We start from the raw sequence: 12327 nt of genomic DNA on the forward strand, positions 1-12327 counted from the left end.
GACATTTGGCTTTGGCAATTTCATTGTCTTACATTTATTTGTTGTCATAGTCTGGGTCAGTAAAAAAGAGATTCATCTGTGTCCTGTCAATGTCCATTTGTTTCTAGCTATATTATGGCTCTGATTCCACAATGATAGCCTGAAACAATCTGATTTTTCAAGTAAATATGGATCTTGTCAGTTGCCAATGAGACACAGGTTAGGAAGCCATAAAACCCATGAATTTGGTATCCGATTATCCTTATTTCCTCTATCAGATACTGTTCATTTACTCCTAGTGTGTGGGATAGATTATTCAGAGCACATCACTGTTGTAAAGTGTCATCATCTTACCTAAATTCAAAACTTATGATGAAATGTAAGATGGTCCTTCTAAGAAAAAGGCAGAACAGATGCAGAAGAATCAAACCCCTCAAAATAGTAATATTAGCAATTAAGTGCAATTATAAGCAGTATGTATCCAATATTTCACATCAGTGATTTAAGTAGAATTGTAACATTGCTGCTGTTCACCAAGCACTTACTAATTCACAGTGTTGGCAAATCTTTGTTATTTCCTACTGAGTCCCACCTCAATAATCTTCATCACCAGTGAATATCAATAGTATTTTTAAGGAAGAAAAATGAAGGCAAGGTGAGCCCCAGCATTTTTCTCTTTCTGATTCCTGCCTGTGGACATAGTGTGACCAGCTACCCAACATTCCTACCACCCCACCTTCCTACTGTGATGAACCTTTGCTCTTCTTAAATCACAAGGCAAAATAAACCCTCTTCCCTCAAGTTGTTTATGTGATGTGTTTTGTCACAACAGTGAGAAAAGTAACCAACCCAGACTGTTAATCCTTTTTCATTCATTGAATTAAGCAAACACATATAAGCCCCATGTTATCAACCCTCAACTCTTCCATGTTTCACTTCATGACTCTTTTCTTCAATCCGTTCCTTCAAAGTCTACTCTCCATCTATTTCCTAGATGCCATGTGCTCCACAGTTCTCAGGGGGCTCTGGCTTCCAGATGGATCCCATTACTGAGCAGTAACAGCCATGACATTAAAGGGGAGTAGAGAATAAGTTTCTGATAGTAATTCCTCTGTCCGCTGCCTGTGGGGTTGTTGAAGACCGGGTGACTCTATAATTGTATCATCTATTACTAGTCCTCTCATCACAGCCTTTCATCTCAGAGTTCTGGAAACTGCTCCTTACCCTTGTATTTAACAGGGTAGTCAAGGGCAACACTGGTTTTGGGCTGTGGTCACAATCCTGTGATTTCATTTACACCTTTCTTTTAGATCTGTGCCCACAAACCTTTCATTAAACCCTCCCCAGATAGTCCTGATGGACATCAAATGTTCCCTTGTTGATCATGATTGACACATTTTTCTTTTGACTTCAGTGCTCCATGCCTTTAGTGACTGTTATGTGCCTGCTCTCCCATGTAGCCCTGTATGTGATCCTTTTATTCCAAGTATCTAACTTTAGCAAACAACACTGATCAACTAAGTCTCTAAAATACCCACTTACCCATTCTATAGCCTCACAGCTCTCCATTTTCTTTTATTAATAATGTGTTGTACTAATATACTGAATTACTAAATTGTTTATGTTTATTTCTCTCCTGTATTTCCATATTGAAATATCATCTCAACAAAGCATGAATCCTTATCATTTGTTGACTGTTCTATCCTAATCATCTTGGATGTATAACACAGAAATATTTGTTGAGTGACTGTTCTTCCAACAGGAAAGTTGGAAATAACTTCTTTCAAGAAATGTCCCTGGAGCTGGAGAGATGGCTCAGAGGTTAAGAACACAACCTGTTCTTCCAAAGGACCTGAGTTCCCAGCAACAACATGGTGGCTCATAACCGCCTAAAATGAGATCGGGTGCAGGCAAAGCACTGTATACTTAATAAATAAATAAATAAATATTTATAAAAAGGAAATGCCCCTGTGGCTTGTGGGATGGCCCAGTGGCTCAGGGCATAGACTACTCTGGCTGTACAGGACTGAGTTCAGTTCCATGCTCAGGTTGCAAATATTCACATAACACCTGGTCAAAAGCAGACTTTAAAACAGGAGAAGACAGCAGAGAGGTTAGACACATTTACATTTTCTTTTTTTAAGTAAATATTTATAATGTTTACATATACATTTATATTGCTACACATATATAAACTAAACTACCTACAGCAAGAAAAACCATGAAACAATCAAGAATTTTATTAATGTTACATTCTTAGTATTTTGGCTATATGTATTTGGCAGCCTTGAAAAAATATCATTACTATCTTACTGGGTCTAAAAATTTTTAATGTAAATCAATATCTATCATATCTCATCATTTTAAACTTAAAACAACTTAGTGCCTAAACAACTAAGCTAAACTATCTGGTCTTAAACCCTATCAGGGACTTGAGAAGAAATAAAATTAATTACAAGGTAGCAGGCTAGCAGCTACCCAAATGAGAAGATGACAGAGACAGTTTGCTACCTGAGCAGTCACCCAAAACTCTCTATGATGTTGGAGCATCCTCTTCAGCCTTCTAGCCCTATATATCTGACAGACATATTTGTGAGGCAGAAACTATTGAGGACTTACTTACGTTGTCCTGGCAGAATTTGGCCATCCACTCTGCCTGCATCAAAGCTTGCCCTTTTTTTAGGCAGAATTTTATCTCCGATAGAAACAAGGAAAATTTGCCCAGTAGCTTGGTTGCCACATTTGAAGCCATTTCCATAAGGAGGTTCTTTGATCCTTATCATCCTCTTTGACGTAGGCTGGGTGTTGCCAGGAGTTAACCTGTCTCATTGTCAATGAATCTTTAAAATAATAAAGAACATTTTAAATGCCATATTCTGTATGTCTCTGAGGTTTTTTGAAGACCTTATTTAACTATTTTACTTTATCTTTCTATAGAATCATATCTATCTGTTACACCTAAGATGTATATTCTTGTGATAAAAATATACTAGTAATTGATATGACCATGATTTGATCAACTAACAATGCACTGGTATAAGTTATTTATCCTAAACAACCTGTAATAGCACTTTGAAAGTATTGGATGTAAACCTTGTATTATAATTGAGTTATATGGGTACAATACCTCATATTAGAGTGTGTGTGTGTGTGTGTGTGTGTGTGTGTAATGTCTGTAGTACATTTTCCTTTATATTGCAATTTACTATCTTAAGATTAAAGCACCTTTAAGGTTAAGATGAACCAGCAATGTAAAAGTTTGTTGTGAATTTAAAGTGATGATCTTCATAAATGTATGTGTTGGGTAGAGTAAAGTTTGGAAAGACATGTACTCACATTCTGCCCAACATAAAATCCCCTGAGAAAAGTAAATTAGAATGAATTTATTTCAGAAAAAAAATGTCTCTTTAGAATAAACAAAAAAAGAAAGGAAAGAGAAGAGAAAGAAGAAACAGATAAACTTGTATTTGATATACAGAACCCCTTAATGAGTGTTTTCTGTCACCATTGTCTTAAACACCATTTTCTCAATCCGACCTTAACCCAGAGGTAAGGCTATAAGACAATTACTTAGGTTGCAGACATTTGCTGAGTGTGGATGTGGCCAGCCTCACGCTTAGTCCTTACTTTCTTCTTCACTTTTTAATAGGGGCATAGAGCGCCTGTGCTGTAGCGGGTGCTTGAGTACAAATTGGCATCTACCTGCAAGAGATCCATACAGGGATGAGTTGAGACTCCAGAGGTTCAGTGTCCAAAGCTTTTAAAAAACAAAACAAAACAAATCAAACAACAACATCCAAACAAACACAACAACAACAACAACAACAACAACAACAGCAACAACAAGACCTAGCTCTCTTCTGCTCTTCTCTTCATAACCCAGTGCCATGTTCTCATTTCCTCCTGTGTAAGATGGGGAGAGCATTGTTTAAGACTTGAAAACATCCTTTCACCGAGTTCCTGAATTAAAGACTGAAGCTGAAACACTTGGTGAGGTCAAACACAACAGGTTTATTTTAAATGCAGAGAACCAATTTCAGAGTCCATCGTGCTATCAACTGTATCCTTTCTTAATATTTTCTTCTTCTTGACCTAAATTTTCACTAAATTAATACAATCAGGCAAGTACATAATGGACTCAATAAATCATTTTATCTCTATTGTTCTTATCTCTATATTACCATGTGAAGCAAATATATCATAATGTACACACTTTATATGTACCTATATAAAATTCTAGCTATATATATATACATATGAAACATAAACTATATATAATAACTAGTAATGCATAAGTAAATCTTTACTAGAAATTCTATTTTTATTAGTTAACTATTTGCAAAGCATATTCAATGCAACACACATGTATTTCCTAAGATAAGAAGTACAAAAAGATGTGTGATGTGAACCTTAGTCTGGTAAAACCTCTGTGAGGCCCTGCAGGAAGAAAAGGCCTTTAAGTCATTCAACCCAGGATTTGACACACTTTGAGTAAGTATTTATGTGAGGCCCTTCAGCCTGGCACAGACTGATAACCTGAATGCTATCAGTTCCTCCATCCTGGAACTGACTGAGGCTTATCTCAGTGCCAACATGCAACTGCGCCCTATGCTCCAACACGGCTAAGCCTTGAGCACCAGCAGGCAGGATAATATTCCCTGAATTTTGTTTTGTGCTGGAACTCATTTGGAGAACTGAGTTATATATACAGATATTTCCTGAAGTGAAACTCCTAAAATATGAATGGGGTTAAATTTGCTGGCCTATGTCTAACTTGAGCTCTGCTGGCCTTGAGAATTGGCAATTCTTTGTGGAGAAAGAGTATATGGTTTCTCACCTGGGCATTGCCCTCTCTACTTCGGTGACTTGCTTCGATACATTCACCTCCTTGCACTTAACCCCTCCCTGTAGCCATGACATATGCTAGGGTGTTTCTGCGTATTAGGTAAGACCATGAACAATGTTATGCAACTATGCGAATAATTTTTGTACTTTCCCTTTCCTACTAAAGTGTCACTTTAACCAGAGGTTTGAGTGGCCAGAGCAAATAGCACTGTCACTTTGATTTCCTGTGTGTAAAACAAAAATTAGATTTTAAAAGTTGATCACTTTCCCCTGGCTGGGCTGCCTTGCCAGGCCACAGGGGAAGAGCACAAGCTCAGTGCTGATGCAACTTGATGAGGTGTGGTGGACTGGAAGGGGGGCTTCCCTTTGCTGAGGATTAGGGGCTGGGGAGGGACTTAGAGGGACAGAGGGGGGGATGGGGAAGTGAGGAAAGATGGGGCTACAACCAGGATGGAAAGTGAATAAATAAAATTAAAAAGAGGAAACAGTTTTAATGACAAAGATGGAACTAAATTAAACAATTGGGAAGAAATCTAGGTCTTTATCATAATAAGGATATAGTTCTCTCAGTGAAACACAGGAGTTGATCTAGAATTCATGTGTATCCAGGGCCGATCAGCTTCCTTTCTGGTTCCCACATGAGAGTACACACTCTAGTTTCTGCTTATGTGCAATCTTACAGTTTGCCACTGGATTAACTAGCCAGTTAGGATGTAGGATGGGAACAAAGACATCTGAAGTCATCTAACCACTATGAAACCCTTGTCACACTTTTCAGGAAATGGGTAACATTTACTGACTAGCAGGTGCCACAAATGAAAGTGATAACTTTATGTAAAACATCGATTTCTCCCAATCTTTCCTTGCACGTGACGAAACTAAATAAAGTCAAATGACTTGTCTAAGACTTTCTAAATTTGTCTTTAATTTTTAAGATTTTATGTTTCACACTTTCTGTCAGTGACACCACAAGCTCTGTCTTTGTCACATGAAGACATGCTCATTAGAGGTGGGGGATTTGCCTTGTTCATCTTTCTCTTGCTCTGCCATACACAGAGATAAGTGTCAGCCAGGAGGTTTTTCCACTACTTTGGCAACTGTAAGAAAACATCTCATGACAAATATGCAACTATGGCTGTCTTTTATTACATAAAACCAATAAGAATACCTTTCACCAAAGCTATAGAACAAACATGTTCTGGGAGCAGTCTCTAACAGCCTAAACTTCACCTAATTTCTAAGTCAAAGCATTAAATTGTTTTGTCAATTGTCAAAGCCCAAAAGTTGTTTCCTTTGGCTTGGCTGTTGGAGACAATGGTCACAGATTAGAATCAGAAGTAAAAAGTGTCTCTGTTTTCTTTTGTGCCTCTATGTCTAAAGCTGTTTTTCATCTATGAAAGGAGAATGCCTGCTCAAAGAGGTGACCCCAGTCCAAGGTATTCCCTCCTCCATCCTTAAGTTTTCTGAAAGTGGCTTGCTGTGATAACCTTCTCCTGGTAACCTAAAGAGAGTGAGAAAACAGATTAAGAAAATGTGGAAGCTGAGAGAACCTTGTAAAGCCTAACAATGTCTTTGCATGTGACTCTATGTGAGAAGAGAAATTATGGATGTGGTTCAAATGAATGGCATGCTATGGGTTATGTTTTAATAGTATTCCAAGTATACAGAGAAAGAACAATGAAGCAACAACAAACTAGCTAGGAAGGCTTTGGGTAAGAAGTGTCTAATTAAGAGGGCAACAAGCTAAATACTGAAATAGAACCAAGTTGCTCCTTCCTCTTGATAGGTTAATGATTTGGAAAACTACAGTAGTTTGCCTTATCTGGTCTGACTTTATAATTTTGGAGTTTGTTAAACACTTGAATAGAGGTTAAAACAAGGGAAGGATAGAAAGATCATGAGAAAATTAGTATTTGAAAATTAGATTTCTTTTATATTTATTTCTGCTTCTCTTATACATTACTTCCTGACCATAGTGTCCACTTCCTGTTCCCCTCCATCCTCTTCCACTAACTCCCACCCATGCATCCCTTGTTTAACTTTAGAAAGGGGCAACCGTCCCATGGATATCAATCATAACAATCTGCAGTCAGACTAGGTATCTCCCTTCATAATGAGATTGGATGAGGCAACCCAGTAGAAGGAAAAGGGAGGCAAAAGAGTCAGGGATAGCCTCTGCCCCCACTGTTATGGGTCCCACACGAATTCCAAGCTACCCAACTATAATGTATATGCAGAGGACCTAGGCCCACCCCATGCAGACTCCCTGATTGTCAGTTCAGTCTCTGCAGCACCTATGAGCTGAAATTGGTTGATTTTCTGGGTGCCCTTCACCCTTCTGGCTCCTACAATCCTTTTTATCCCTCTCCTGTGTGAGTTCCAGAGCTCTGCATAATATTTGGCCTGGATCTCTGCATCTGTTTCCATCAGCTGCTCAATGAAGTCTCTTTGTTGACAATTGGGGGTCGGGTTGGCACCAATCTATGAGTATAGCAGAATATAACAAGGAATCATTTCATTGTGGAGTATTACTCAGATGTTAAAAACAATAACCTCAGGAAATATACAAGCAAATAGATGGAACTAGAAAAAAAACATCCTGAGTGAAGTAACCCAGATCTAAAAGGACAGACATAGTATGGAATCAGTTATAAGTTGATATTAGGTGTAAAGTAAAGAATAATCATGCTCCAATCCACAGACCCAAAGAAACTAAGTAACAAAGAGTGTTCAGGAGTGTTCATGTGATTCTCCCTGAAAAGAGGAAAATAGAGTAGATTTTTCAAATGGACTCAGGGAGGTGAGGATGGGAACTGGGAAATCAGGTGCAGGGAAGATGGAGGAAGTGAGTACTAGGAGAGAAAATTGGAATTGGGGGGGGTGTCATTTCTGGGATGAACTAGTGCAATAAAAACTCCCAGGAATTTATGTGGGTAATCTTAGCTAATACTCTTAGTAATGGGGGTTACTGAGGCTGAATCAGCCATCTCCAGAAAACAAACAAAACTTCCAATGGATTGATTGGGACACCAAGAACCCACCCACAAAGCCTTCGCTCTATACTTTGTCCTGCCTAAAAGATGTGCTGAGGTAAAGATGCCTCAGGAATTGTGGGAGTGGCCAACCCATGACTGGTCCAGCTTGACACTCATGTCACAAGAGGAAGCCCATCCCTGACAGTGTATGAGAGGGCTAAGACCTAGATAATGAATAGCCCAGAGACCTTGGATAACAAACACAATTGGCAAAAAAAAAAAAAAAAAAAAAAAAAAAAGTGATTTCTCTACTGCAAATGTATACTCAGTGAAGGCAGGCAAGATAAACGCTGTGACTTTATTGTTTTTCCAATACTCAGTATGTTGTAGACATTCAATGGAGATGTTTGTGTTGTGGTTAAGTGATTAGCAGTGCCATATGGAAACAAACCATTTAATCAACAGAAAAGACATATGGTCTCAGGAAACTTTGGTCTCTTTGCTTCGGGATAATATTTCTTGTTCAATATTTTGCATAGCTTATTCAGTCAGATCAAAGGTCACATTAAATGGGCTGTGAATAATACATTTCTGAAATTCATAGGCCCAGATCTGTGATTAGATTATAACAATGGTTATTACAGGTAGAAAGGTTAAAATTGGACACTGGTGCCCATGTTGACTTTACAAAAATTTAGTTCTTGACCATAATCATGGCTGAATTTTAAATGATAGGTAACAAACAGCATGACAAACAATTTTAGTGAGGGTCATTTAATTATTATACAAAAAGAAATTTCTTTACTATGTGTTGTACTTAATGTTGATTATCAAGCTGATGCTATCTAGAATCTCCTAGGAGAACAGCCTCCAGGCATCTATGTGAGAGATAATCTAAGTCACTTTAATTGGATAGGAAGGCTCACCTTAACTGTGAGTTGCACCATTCCTGGGACTAGGGTCTTGCGGTGGTCCGTATGAGAATGCCAACCACAGTATCTAATGTTTTGAGTGTTTTGTGCTCAGTTAATGGAACTGTTTAGGAAGGTTTAGGTTATGTGGTCTGGTTGAAAGAAATGCGCCACTAGGAAGGGGGTGGGAAATGAATTTTCAAAAGCCCATGGTATCCTCAGTCTTTCTCTTTGTGTCTGTAACTCATGGATTAGATGTGAGCTCTCAGCTACTGCTCCAGTGCCATGCCTTCCTGATGGCTATCACACTCCCCCACCGTGATGGTCATGGATTAACCCCATAAAGCCCTGAACAATCCATGGTATAAATGCTTTTTCCTAAGAGCTTCTTTGTCTGTGGTGTTTTGTCACATCAATAGAAGAGTAACAAAGACAGGTTCTAATTCAAAAAGAGAGAAAATGAATTGAGCACAACCCTGTTTTACGAGACAGTGTTTCTCCGTGTAGTCCTGACTGTCCTGGACTCCCTTTGTAAACCAGGCAGGCCTTGAACTCACAAAGATCTGCCTGACTCTGCCTCCAGAGTGATGGAATTAAAGGTATGTGCCACCACACCCAACTTGTCTGATTCTTGACTACAGCTGATGCTGGGTCAACTGTCTCAAGCTTCTGCCACCATGATCTCCTGCCACGACAGACTGTAAGACTGAGTGTGATCCATCTAAACCCATCAGTCCCTAAGTTACATTCATTACGTATTTTGTCACAGTAACCAGACAAACAACTAAAACAGTGCTAGGGAAGTACTATCTTAGCTTGACCATGGTTTCTGTGATTCTATGTAGAAGCAACAACAGAAAGATACTTTTTAAATAAAATCTAGGGTTTTCGGAGTCCATTAACTTTTGCACAAATGTTCAAGCTTAAAGATAATATAGAAATATAGATATTAAGATTTAGTAAGAAATTATATTATTAATGATATTGCACACCATTTAAACCTTAAGTAGATATAATTGTTATTCTTTTTATTCTTCTCTTTGTTAGATGTGTTTCTTTCCACATGATAATTTTAACATAATTATAATTAAACTAAAAGAATGTTTCTTTTTCCATGTGAATTTTATTGATTTCTACTTTAAATTTTTCTGACTACTTTCACTTTCCTTTAAAAAATGTTTCATGAAGATTGGACATAATTGGCATACTTCATGCTTATTTTCTAACTTAATCACACATTCTAATTAAGTTGTATTGCTCACTGTAGAAGGTACTAACATAAAACATAGGCTTTGGATTCAGGGACCCAAGAGAAATTGTCATGTGTCAAACTACTACTTAGATGACTTTAATGGGCCAAGAGTTTTAATTTGTAAGACAAAAATCAAGGCTTACAATGTAAGAATTGTTTTCAGGAACACATGACCTAATGCAAAACAGAATAGACACTTATCTATTCCTCCCTCATTGTATTACAACATGATATGTCTGTGTTTTGTGTATGTCTTACAGCTATGTCCAAGCAAGTAATGCACAGAGACCATTAACATAGATTACTTCCAAATGGGGAGAAAATCACATTAAATTAAATAAGAAGTGGAGGTGAGAAAAACAGGTATCTCATTGACAATAAACATCTCAGACCAATAAACATGAAATTATAATATAATATAATAATACAGTAAAATATAGTGTCTAAGTGTCACTGAGACCGATGGCCTCCTTCAGCATACTGGTCCTCAGATGAGACGTATCAACCATAGAGTAGAAGACTGGTAAGGTTTATTATTGAGTAAAGTTAAACTCTCTCAAAGAATAGGCAGTGGTCCAAGAGACCATTGCACTAACCTACATGTTTGGCAGGCTTTATATTATTTTTTACATTATTTTTATTGTATTTCTTTTTTACATATACATTTGTATTATTACACATAAATAAAATAAGCTTCATACAGCAAGAAAAATCATGAAACAATCAGGAATTATATGAGCATACATTCATGGTGATTTGGCTATTTGTATTTGGCAACTTGAAGAAAACATCTTCCCTATCTTATTGAGTCTAAAATCTGAATGAAAATCAATATCTAACATATCTCATCTCTATCAACTTAAAAACCTCTATCTAGACATAAAAACATCTTAACCCCTAAACAACTAAGCTTAATTGTAAGACTAAACTATCTCATCCTGCACATCTCGTACATTTATAATTTTAGGACTGTATAATGCTTGTGAGAAATTATATGTTTTCAGAACAAAAGAGCTAGACACTGACTGGCACTGGATCAAACCTGACAGGATTCGTTCCTCACAGCATCCTGGTAGCTGACATCCTCCATCCTTGATATTCTAGCCCCTTGTGCTTTAGTTGCTGTTACTCATCAGAATAGGACAGCTTCAAAGAAAGCTTCCAATGCCAATTGGTCCAGCATTTCAGACTGTCCCACACAGCACTCCTATTAAGCCTGGAATTTATCAACATTTGGAAACTGGACCACAGATGCTATTGCTGGCTTGTTTAACCATCTTCCCCAATTTTATTTGGGCCCTTACAAAGGTATTATTTCCCCCAATCAGCCAGAAGAACCCTTAAGAGAAAGACACCCCATTTCCCCTAAGGTTTTTGTTTGTTCTCTTGGGCTACCGATGCTTTATATTATTTTGAAGTCTCCAATATAGATATCTTTTCCTGGAGGATATTTTCTGTTTGTGACTGACAGATTCATTTCGACCAGTGGTTCTTAACCTTCCTAAAACTGACACCCTTTAATGCATGTATGTTAATGCGTGTGCAGGTTAACATCCCTCATTATGCGTTAAACCTAAACCATAAAATCATTTCATTGTTGTTTAATAATTATAATTTTGCTAGTGTTATGAATCATCATGTAAATATATGATATGCAGGTTGAGAACTGTTGCTTTAGTTTAACTTCTTTTTATGATTTTTTATTAATTTATTCAGATTACATCTCAATTGTTATCCCATCACTTGTATCCTCCTGTTCCTCCCTCCCTCCCGTTTTGACCCTATTCCCTTCCCCTATGTCTATGACTGAGGGGGGGGGCTCCTCCTCCACTATAAAGACACAGGCTATCAAATCTCATCTTGGAAGCCTGCTTATTCTTTCTTTGAGTGCCACCAGGCCTCCCCACCAAAGGGAAATAGTCAGATATGGGGCACCAGAGTTCATGCCAGAGTTAGTCCCCACTCCCCACAGCTGTGGAGAATGTCCTGCCACAAGAAGAACATCATGATGGGTGGATGGGGGCCAGGGAGGTCTGTTCAAACTATGGCACTAACCAAGGACAATACAAGTAGTAAACATCAAACTCTACTCTGATCAAGGTTAACTGTTATAAGAGGGAACAATATGCCTTTGTTCTTTACCAGAAAGCCTCCAGTTAGATAGCAGTTCTATAATATTTACAGATATCTATTAATAATCCTTTAGGTGATAAAGGATGTCTTGTATCTCCTCAGAGCCTGGGCTATAACACAGATACAATACATCTGACCAGTAATCAGAATCTTGCAATTCCCGTTTGTAGGTTTACAAGCTCCTGTTAATGAGGGAAGGTCTGCCACCAATAACTCTCCTATAAAATCTATC

The 12327-nt window shown here is 37.9% G+C and overlaps 1 long non-coding RNA gene across 1 annotated transcript in view; it reads left to right on the plus strand.

Annotated features, from left to right (window-relative positions):
* Positions 1-12327, plus strand: part of LOC311592802 — a 1166031-nt gene that overhangs the window by 445096 nt on the left and 708608 nt on the right. The window contains exon 2 of the long non-coding RNA XR_014777524.1: positions 8452-8476. This is a non-coding gene — a long non-coding RNA (uncharacterized lncRNA). The remainder of the gene's footprint in view (positions 1-8451; positions 8477-12327) is intronic.

The sequence above is a fragment of the Acomys minous genome (assembly GCF_964271855.1).
Source record: "Acomys minous genome assembly, chromosome: 2".
In the NCBI taxonomy this organism is placed as follows: Eukaryota; Metazoa; Chordata; class Mammalia; order Rodentia; family Muridae; genus Acomys; species Acomys minous.